At 53.6% G+C, this 10,802-nt stretch overlaps 1 protein-coding gene across 1 annotated transcript in view; it reads right to left on the reverse strand.

Moving 5' to 3' along the window:
- The window catches only part of ASTN2 (astrotactin 2), a 315,832-nt gene that overhangs the window by 159,613 nt on the left and 145,417 nt on the right, over positions 1-10,802 (reverse strand). The gene's annotated exons all lie outside the window — the stretch shown is intronic.

Genomic DNA, 10,802 nt, shown 5'->3' on the forward strand with positions numbered 1-10,802 from the left:
TCCCTTCCAACAAACTGTTCTATGATTCTATGTCGGCAGCAAAGGGCTCTGGAATAGGACGCTGCCCATCTCTGCAGAGCAGGTAGGGCACACGCAGGGCCCCGGAGAGGCAGCCTGGGAAACAGTAGCCCTGCCTAGGCACGAAGCAGCAGAAGACATGGGAGCAGGAAGCCTTCTAGATGCATACACAGAATAAATATGAAGGAGGAGAGGACACTTAGAACAATCTGTGCTTTTCACTGCTGAGCTGCTTGGGAAACAGGATCAGGATAAGTGTGTTTGTGAACCTGCATATGCAACATTTATCTCCTGCGGTCTCCGCTGCATCTGCCGGCCCCACTGTAAGAATAAGAGCTGTGCAAACTGGCAGAAACGCGTCTCCCTGGAGGACACGGCGGGCTGACTGCAAACAGCATCTTCCGCTCCACGGCAACGCATCCGCCTCTCTGCTGCTCTCCCCATGCTGATGGGGATGGGGAGGTCTGGGACTCTGCCCAAGTCCCCTCTGGAGCTCCTAAGGGACCCTTCAGGGTGCTGAAGGCAACCAGATGGGACCTTCAGTCAGCAGAAGCTACAGGATCACAGCCAGGGGATCAGCCACGGCTTTTCTGAGCTGTCACTTGGGACTCTTGCCCTGGCACTCATCCGTGTGCTAAGCTCAGCATCTTCCCCAGCCCGCAGAGGAAGATGATGGCTCTTTCCCCAGGACTGGGTTAGTGGGTCACCAAAGTCCTCCCTCCCTTAGCCCCACTCTGCTCAAGGCCACCCTTTGGATATTCCTCCAGTTCGGCTTTTAATCACCATGAAGCGTGTTTCCTTTCTGTTTGTAATTACACATCCTAATACGCATTAATTATGGCAGGCAAATAGCTCAGCACAAAATTTGCAAAAGAAAGCACCCCCTCCCCTCCGCACCCATCCCCGGCTCGGCGCAGAGCCGCCTCTCCAGCCAGCTGTAGTGTTGCAGCGAGAAGCTCTCCAGGGACAGAAAGCTTGGGTAGCCAACGCACAAACACGGGAGGTGTCCCTGTTTGGTGGGGCTGGGGGGGACAAAGATGCCAGGGACAGCAAGCCAGGGGAACCGGCGAGCTCTGCGATTAGCGCCAGCCAGCAAAACAAACGGGCAGACGGCAGGAGAGGCATCGCCAGCCGCCTGCGCGGAGGGTTTTGCAGGGATGGAGCAACTACTTGGCACAATAAAACTTTACTACAGATCTCCCTACCCCCGGAGCAGAGGATTTGCACTTGGGATGTCCCACCAATAGATCAGAGCAGGGAGAAAACTAAAGCCCGTTTGGGTGCAACTACATTCTTGCCCACAGTGGTCAGAAATGATGTAGGAAAAAGCTGGCTCATGCTAATCCCGACTCCCCGGGCTGTGCTGAAGGGTCGGTCTGGGCTCCCAGCTGGGCTTACAAAACCAGCACTTGCTCTGCATTTGCTGGGCTTTTGTAAAGGACCAGATCTGCTATTGCTGACATTGATTTGTCTGGCTTGGGCAGCAGAGAACCAATAATTACGGTGAGTTTTAATCAATCCCCCATCAATTCAGCTGCAGTTCAATTTGCGATCTGCCTTGGCAGTGACACAGGATGGGGGGCTGTGTTGGAAAATGATTAAAAAATCAATAAGCAACTCAGCCAATAACTCTGTCTGGGTGATCACGGGTGACACGTCCCTCCCTGATGGGAAGAAAGCTGGCGAGACGTGGTGCCACAGCAGCCCCCGGCCAACGACCTCTGCGCAACCCTCGTCCGGATACGGGATGGATCCATTTATCCAGGGAGGCAAAGGGACCCTACAAACTGTTAGTCAGCTACTCAAAAGAAAAAGCTGTTTGTGGTTTGCCACGTTAGACCCGCACTGCTCGGGAACTCGCTTCAAACTCCTAGACCATCCATTATCCATGGATCCGACAAGCAAAAACAGCTTACAGCTCAGGAAGAGGGTTTGGTACTTAATCCATGCTGTGGAGAGGAAAAAGGAGGTAAGGGGGAGACTCCAGCCATGGTCTGCTCCAAAAAGCCAGGGAGAAGCCGTTACCATACAAATGTAATCCCACTGCCTTGCAAATCCACTCCGTCTGCGCAGGAGTGAATTGGTTTCTCTGTGATGACGGCCAGCCCTGAAAACTGCTCTTGGGATTGGAAAAAGAAAACTTACTTTCTTATCTTCTCCTGCATTAGCACTGATAATACAGATCCTGCAGGCTAACCGTGACCCACAGCTACAACGCCCCAACCCTGCTGCCACCGATAGGTTTGTGAAGGAGGAACCGCCGCCAGCTTGGCGGGGTTTGGCTGATAGCACAGCCGGGCACCGGCTCCTCCCCTCCCAGCCACACCGGGCAGAGCACCCAGGTCTTCATTTTTGTGAATGCGGTCAGCAAACAGACTCCAAGTACGCATGGGGAATGGATATGCTGAATAAGAAAGTGCTATTTTTATCTGTTTTTTGGAGAAATGGGCTTTTTTCCCTTTTAAATGACATCTCCAAGGTGACATGGAGTGGCAGAGCTGGCAGGACCTGCTGCCACATGCCCACTGCCACCCCTGGGAAGCCACCAGAACCAGCCTCGCCGATGCACAGGGCCGTGGTCTGGAACGAATCGGGATGCCCGTGCCCACCACCGTCACCCCGGCACAGCGTGCAACACCACGTGGCCTCCTGCCACCAGGACTCGGCACAGCTCCTCCGCTCACCGCCACTGCCCTCAGCACGGCCAGAGCAAACGCAACGGGAGGAGGATCGTCTTCAAGGGAAAGAAAGCAAGCATCCGCTGAAACCCGTACAAGATTGTGTCTTAGGAAAAGAAGTACCTGGACGAGTCCCTGTTCATGTTAGTGAGCAAAGGGCCCCCCCCCCCCCCCTCCCCTTTTAAGGCCCCAGGGCCCCCCCTTTTTTTTTCCCCCTTTCTCCTTTCTCTAGCTCATTAGCAGCGAGACAGGTGAGGGGGTCACTGAAAATAAAATCCGAGTCTCATTACTGACACGGATCCCCCAGACGAGGGGGAGGGGAACCTCCCTCTCTCTCTCTCCATCTGAGCTGCCTGCCAGGGTTGCTCAGCTCAGCTCCTCTCTTCCGTTATTAAGTTTAAAAAAAAGAATATTTAATAAACTGTTTCTGTAGAGAGTAAACCACCCTTTTATTATTCTGCTCTGTTTTCTCAACAATAGGAGCCTTTTTGTCAGAGATAAAAGCCCAGACTTCTCCCATGCCAGGGTGTCAGAGGTGATGCTCTGGGTACAGACGAGCCCGGCTCCTCCCCGGCTCTTTAAAACCGCACAGGGAAGCTGCCACCAAACCCCTGCTCCCGGTGCCGCTCCAGGTACCACACATCCATGTCTGGATGTGTCCGGAGGCGAAAACCAGGACCCCGGCCCCGTGATCCTGCCCAGTGCAGCTCCTCCAAGCAGCATCCCCATCACCACCGGCCTGAGGCTGCAAAAAGCGCTGGTGGCTCAGTGCTGCAGAGGCACCGAGTGCAACGTCCGAAGGCCCTGATAACCCCGCTTTGTTTAGAGGCATCCTCACTCCTCACCGAGGAACCTCTTCAGCGTGAGACAAAAACATTAGTCTGAGACACTGCTGAGGTACAAGCAAGTGCCAGCATTCTAATGAACTCCAAACTATGCACTGGCATGTATTTTATTTGCTTGTTGGAGCTCAGAAATGATACAAACGCGTAAACTCCTTTCTGTCCAGAGAGAGAGAGAGATATATATATTCAGACAACTTTGGCATATTCTGCCTTCGCTTTCTTGGCCCAGAAGGCCCCTGGCGAGCAACGCTCCTCAGCAGCAGCAGGACCAGTCTGGCTGTACACAGCCCAGTCTTTGCGGGTAAGATTTTTCCCTCCTGTCCTAATATTTTGGTAAAACAGGCCAAAAAGCTGGTCGCTAAAGTGCCTGTTGGCTCCAGGCAGTCTCTCTCCAGGGCCACCCCTGCCTCGCCTCCTCAGGGCAGCGATGTCCTCACCACCACCCCAGCTGCGGCAGACCCTTCCCCAACACCCCGCTGCAGGGCAGCATCCTTCCCAGAGGGAAACTTTACAACTGTTTTCCGAAATAACAGTCATTATCTTCCCACTCTTTTTTCCCCTCCCTCCTTTCCCCTGCTTCCTCTTCCCTTTCGAGATCATCAATCATTATTTTAGCCTCAGAAAATCAAACCCATCTGTCTTCCAGGCTCCTGAGCACACACTGTGATAGCTCATGTCCCTCAGCTCGGTCCCCCCGTGGCAGTGGGCTGGGGGCTCCATGGAGGACACCGAAGCTCTGGGCAATGAGGCAGCATCTCCTCGCCTCTGGCCACCGCACAGCTCTCACGTGGACCCTCTCGGGCAAGTCACTGTGTGTATTTTTTGCATCTCAATTCAAAGCGGGATGGACTTGTTTGAAGCAGCTGGCGGGATGCTAAGTACATAGACGTAAGTGCTCAGAGCTCCTGGAGCAAGGAAATCAAGCTAGTGGAAATTCTCCAGCTGCTTTCCTTCCAGGAGTCACCAACAGCCCATTTTGGGGTGCGCTGGCATCTCCTGCCCATTGGAGCATTTCCCTTCCTAGCCACAGCTGAGGCTGGCACCTCCAAAAACATTTGGGAGACCAGAAATTCAACTCCTGCCCCACCTGACATCCAGGGTACAGCCCAGCCACAACACTACACGCCAAATCCTACGACCCAAACCAAACCCAAAGACCCAACCCAGCTGCGACCACAACACACGAAGCATCCCAGTCTGCTGGGGAGCAGAGGGGCAAGGGCTGGTGCCAGCCAAGGAACGCCACTGAAAGAGCCAACGCTGTAGAAAATGGGGCTTTTATCCCCCAAACTACCTCCTCCCAGTGCAGGCAGAGATCTTCAGCTCACCCCGGTGCTTCCTGAGCTATTCCACTTGCTTTTAGATTTGGCCACCGCTTGCCGACATGGTGCAAACCCCTTTTGCAGCACTGAAAGCAAAGGCAGGCGGGCGGCGGGCTCCCCACCTGCCCCTCCGCTCCCTGCCGCGGCTGGCTACCGACCCCAGCGGCTTTTCCCATCCTTTGCTTCTATTCCTTCCTCAAATCCCATTTTCATCACAGGTAGTTACTTGGCTTAACGAGACAAATCCGAAACCGCAGGCTCCCTGGGAGGGGGGATTGCTGTTGAGCTCAGGGGGCTTCTGCTTCCAACCATAATGTGCATAAGGAGTCATCTTCTGCTTCAAGGAGCCAGCTAAACTTTAAAGGGATTAGAACAGAATGGTTTCCTCCCCACCTCCCTCCCTTGCGTGTGCATCTCTAACATAATTAGCTAGGTGCCTCGTAAGGCAGGGACGGATGAGTTTTTATTTTTCAGTGAACAATTGTCTGTCAGAAAAATGCAGATTTGATGAAGCTTAAGTGCTTTGTGGGATTCCATCAATTACAGCTCAAAATTCATTGGGAAATTAGGAGAGCATTTAATTTTGACAAGGTTGAAGTGTTTTGGTTTCCACCGCCTAATTTTGTTTTTATTTCAGGCTGTACACTGGGATAACGCAATATATAACATAAAACTCCAGATGATAATGTTGGAATTAAATATTTCCCCCTCCTTCATAGAAAGGAGATGTTTCGAATCAAAATATTTTAGAATTTTCACATATGTGGGGAATTTCTGCACAACATTTTGGTGTGAGCTGAAACTCCCAAACACCTAATTTCCTCCCAAGAATATCAGTTCTCGGCATCATTCACTTCATTTCGAAGTACTTCCCCACTCCCCTTGGTCCCCAAGCCACCCCTGGGTGACTTGTGCTGGAAGGAGGAGACCGGAGCGGTAGCCACTGCCCCGTTCCTTCATTTCTAATCCTATTTCTCCCTGAAACGGTTACACTCTTAAATTAAGCTGTTTCTCTGCCCCGCTTTGCAGCAGCTAAGGAACAGCCCGTCGTTTTGATGTGGAAGAGAGCAAAAGAGAAGGATTAGCTCCAGACAGGCTGCGCTAAGGCTTATACGCCTGCGTGGACCACGCCAAATTTCTCTTCCTCCTCTGTCTAAAAAGGCCGGGACCGACACCGCACCGGTGTCACCGTCGGCCGCAACTTCGTTAAGAGACTCTGTAGCAGATGCTCTCCCTTCTGCATGCTGCTGAGCCTGACAAACTCCCTCCTGCCTGATGGGCTGACCCCCTGATCGGGAAGAGGAACAGTTCACATCATGCTTGGAGCCAAACTATACTTTTTTCTCATTCATATAAATAGATCTGTGCTAGAGGAACCCCAGCCTGTGAGCAGGGAGATGGTGAGGATCAGCAGGATTTCATGTCTCTGCAGATCAGCAGCGCCCGCTGCCTGGGCTCGGTGGGCTCTCCTACCTCTTGCCGACGCCTCTCCCAGGGTGGGACGGATCCTGGAGCACAGCCACACTGTGAGCCAGCCCTTCCGCATTTACCTGCAAAACATCTTTGGCCTCCGTGGAACAAGTCACCCTCTTCGGACTTAAAAGACTAACTCACCAACATCTGCAGGCATCACAGATGTTGCAGAACCATCAGACCACACCACCTGCACCCACCTGCAGCTGCGCCGCTGCGGTGAAGCTGCTCACTCAGCAGGGAAACAAAGGGCCTAATTCTGCCGCTACCTCAGCATGAGACCCCAAGCTGCCTTCCCCACCACCAGCTAGGCAGCTCGTGCCCTCCTGCATCTCCAGGAGGTCCTCACGGTGATGAGACCCCACCCCGAAAGGCACCACGGGGCTCAGACACACGCCTTCACTGCACGCCTGTACCTGCCGCTGCCTCCTCCCGCAGCGATGCCGAGGATGCCCAGCGTGCACCGGAGGGGCACCGTCCACCTCCTCGCCCAGCTCATGTGCTAAGACCAAAGCTCACTTTCCTTGGGAAAAAAACACCTCACCCCTCTTATGCCCCTGGGGCTGCAATTCTACCTCGCTGGGGCTCGCAAACGGGCACGGTCATGAGGCAGCAGATGTGAGTGACCCCCCTTCTCCCCAAGCAGACGAGAGGACTGGCATCAGTAGCAAAGCCAAGCTGAGAGACAGGTGGGGAAACCTGAATTTAAGCCAGGTTACAGGTGTTTCCTTCAGTCCCTCAGGGCTAATTCACAGGTTTTCATCTCAAATTATCAATCACCAACACATGAGGGTCAACCACTTTCCCTTCTTCAGCATCCTCCCTCCTGGCTGAGCAGCTACCACCGTGCTGGTAGAAGGTATCAGCGATATACATTCCTGTACTGGCGATAACCTGACTTATTCCTCCAGCACGGTTTCTCCTGGTTTGCTGTGATCCCTGCAAGATGGTATGAAACGTACACTAGACTCAAAGTGCATCTAGTGCGATCCAGAGCTCGCTGGGATTTTGTTTTCTTGGGAAATGCCCATGGCTTCCCCAGACCCGACAGCAATTCTGGGGTGCGACAAGGAAAAGCAGCACGGAAACAGGTTTTCTAGAGCTTGGGGACTTTTTTGTTGTGTTGCAAGGTAGGGCTCAAAGGCAAGACTCCCGTTAGCAATGCCAAGGTCTTAGCAAGGTTGCAGCTCATACTTCTTAAAATTACTCAAACAAAAAAAACCTCCGATAAGAAAAGAACTGCAGAAAACCTTTATGCACTAATGCCACCTACTGGGTACACGTAAAAATAACAGAAAAGCCATGCAAAGAGGGGGAAAAAGGGCCCCATGGGAAGTGCGGGATGGAAGCTGGGGAGCTGTCACCCCTCCGGGTGGGGATCCCACTGCAGAGCCTATGAGGTCTTCCAGGTGACACCTCGCACGCAGGATTTTAGGATTTTAACTAAGCAAAGGGACGGCCTCTTTTCTCCTTCATAAGCCCAAGCAGACCGCCCTCAGAGAGACTCCACCACCAGCTGCAAGCAACTGCCCTCGACATTTCAGCCAAGTCCTTTTAAGGCCAAACAATTAGGTAATGGCAGAGTCCACGCCGCTAAAAAGCCCGAAGCTAAATGCATCCCCAGTCCTCGCAGAATTACTGGAAGCTGTATTAAGGGCACGAAAGAACTGGTAACAGATGATGATTATACATAAAAGGAGTAAGAAATCTTTGAGATTTTTGCTGTTCCCTGGTTGAGCTGCTAGGCTCCAGCTCTGCTGCGTATTAATTACTTACAAGGTTGCATGTATATTTTATGCTCAGTACCTGCCTGGAACATTTGTTGGATTTAGCCTTGATTGATGAACCACTGATTATATACTTCTGTGGTCCTTGGCAAATTAATAAACTGTTGACTGGTAAAGATTAACAACATGTCATGATTTGCGAAACAGTGTCCAGAGTAAAGCTGAAGCAAACCTAGTGCTAAAATTAGTACGCGAATGCTCCCTGAACTCTATAAAAAGGGGATAGCTTAATTAAATTACATCCCGATATTGCCCACAGCACTTACCAAATTGGCAAATTGAGTTCACAGCAGTTCAGCTTTAAAAATAACTGACATCCCTGCAAATTTGCAGCAAATGACCCCATCCCTGCTGGCACTGGAAGCCCAGCTCACACCCGGCAGGCTCCGGGAGCAGGGGCGGGATGAGGAGGGGACGTACTGCCCAGCACAGGGGTTGGTGCAGAAGGTGCCGCAAGGTCGCACGCTGAGGCTGCGGCGAGCTCCGAAACTCAGCTCCCATCACCTGCGACCCCACTCAGTGCCACCAGCATGACCCGGGGCTGGGGGCAGCACTGCCTGCCCACCCCTTAGGCTTTTCCCCAGATTGACAGCCACGGACCATGGGCAGTGCCCCCCAGACCTCTGCTTGCACCCCTGCCATTGCTGGGGACCTACAAGCAGGTGATGAGCGTAAAACATCGCACGGGGTTGGGAGAGCCGGGAGGGATGGAGCACTGTTCCCCTGATGTCAGTCCGATGGGAAGCAGGGAGAGATGTGGACCGGAGGCGGGATGCAGCAGCCATCTCCAAACTCCCCCGGGGAAGCTCAGCTCTGCTGTCCTCAGATTACAGCTGGGACTGGGGAGCTGGGGGTCTTCACCCCACGACCGGCAGCTGCGGAGAGGGGCAGAGCAGCCTCACGCTTCTGCAGCAGGGAGAAAAAGGGGCGAAGAGCAGAGGGAGGAGAGACGGGCATCTCTGTGACCATCTCCTGTCCCCATGGGATGCATGGCCCCGGGAGCCCGGTGTGATGCAGGGGGACAGTGGGTCCCACGGTCCTGCGTGTCACCTCTCGCCCATGGCTCTCGGGGAGGGGATGCACTCCAGGAGAACGGCTCCCGCTGCTTCTCCTTTCTCCCCCTGCTGCCTGCTGTACGCCGTTCGTTCTCTTTACATAAAGCCTCATTTAGACATTACAGAAGCGGGGTGGGTATTTTCTCTGAGTGACAGAGTTTTCAATTTCTGCCTCTCCTCATGCTGGCGTGGCGAGAGCTAGGCCTGTAATTTATTGACAATTTCTATCCTAATATATCTTGACTTTTAAAAAGAGGCATCTCTTCCCAGCGGCATGGGGTGATCAGAGCCCCAATTGCTTCTGACAGTGTCCAGGAGGGACGTTGGCATTCAGAGCAAAATTACACCCCAAAAAAATGGGGAAAAACCCCCAAAAGATGAGAAAGGCAGCTACTCCCTGGAAAAGGGAACAAAAGGAAACAGCAATGGGAAAAGAAAGCAGGAAAAGGAGAGGAGCAGCAAGGAGGAGACAGCACCGGGCTCGGTGGGTAACACATCAGGCTGTCGTGCTAAATCGCCTTAACAAACAACCGGAGAAAGGGATAATGAAAACGCCACCTCCAGGACGGCACCGCTCCAGCCTGACCTTTCCCGGCTGCCATGTATAAACACCTTCAATAAATAAAGAGACACTTAACTCCCGCCTCTGCCGAGACGGGAGGGATGGGGCGATGGGGGCTCTGCCCGTGGCGAGAGGGCAGGGGATGGGGCAGAGGGGTTTCAGGGGGCTTTGCAGCAGTGGGCATGTGTTTGCAGGGCAGGCGGAGCGGGTGACGAGCTCTGGACCCCCTCGGGGGTCACCACCTGCTGCCTGGCAGGCAGACGGCTCCTACAGCAGACAGACGAGAAGGGATGCTCCAGGTTTCCCCCAGTTTCCCAAGGCTCTGCCCCCGTGTCTCTGCATGTCATACCAGACTCGCGCAAGCTCCACACGCAGGCAAGTGGCGACTTTGCTGTCAAGGCGAGATGGGTTAGAGCCGGGGGAAGTGCTGAGTTCTGCTGCAGCCCCCGTGGAAGAATGGCGAAACCCCTCTGTGCATCGATAGCTGGGAGTGATTCAGAGCCTCTGCTCAAAACTAACGGTCTAGGGTCGACACGGTCTTCTGGAGGGGAAATTGCAAAACCTGGGACTCAGTAGGTTGTCTGGCAAGACGTGAGCACGTTCAGAAACAAATCAAAACTCTGAGGGTGTCAGAGGGGCCCAGAGGGGGAGAGGATGGGGAGATGTTTCATCTTTCTCCCACGCTGGGAAGCACAAGGCAGGAGAAAAAGTGAGACTGCTTTCAGCCTGTGCTTTCTTGACAAGCAGGAAAATGACCATCAGCCTCAAGCATTTTTCTTCTGCTCATCTGAGCCCCCGGGCTCCTTCCCTGAGGTCCTTAAGGCATATGTGATTTGTCGCGAAGGCCCCAGGGGTGGGAGGAGTCCACCACCAGCACACACATCCCCTCGACCACATCCCCGGAGAGGGAGCAGGCAACATCCCCCTCCGGCTTGTCCCCAAAGCACACGCCAGCCCCAGGGGCCGGCAGCCACAGTACCTACCACGCAGCCTGTCGAGTCCACCTTGCGATCCGAAACGCACTTGAAGTTGCGGGTACAGCCACCGGTGTTGCGGGGGCAG

This window comes from Aptenodytes forsteri, unplaced genomic scaffold (genome assembly GCF_000699145.1).
Source record: "Aptenodytes forsteri isolate BGI_AS27 unplaced genomic scaffold, ASM69914v1 Scaffold325, whole genome shotgun sequence".
Classification (NCBI taxonomy): domain Eukaryota; kingdom Metazoa; phylum Chordata; class Aves; order Sphenisciformes; family Spheniscidae; genus Aptenodytes; species Aptenodytes forsteri.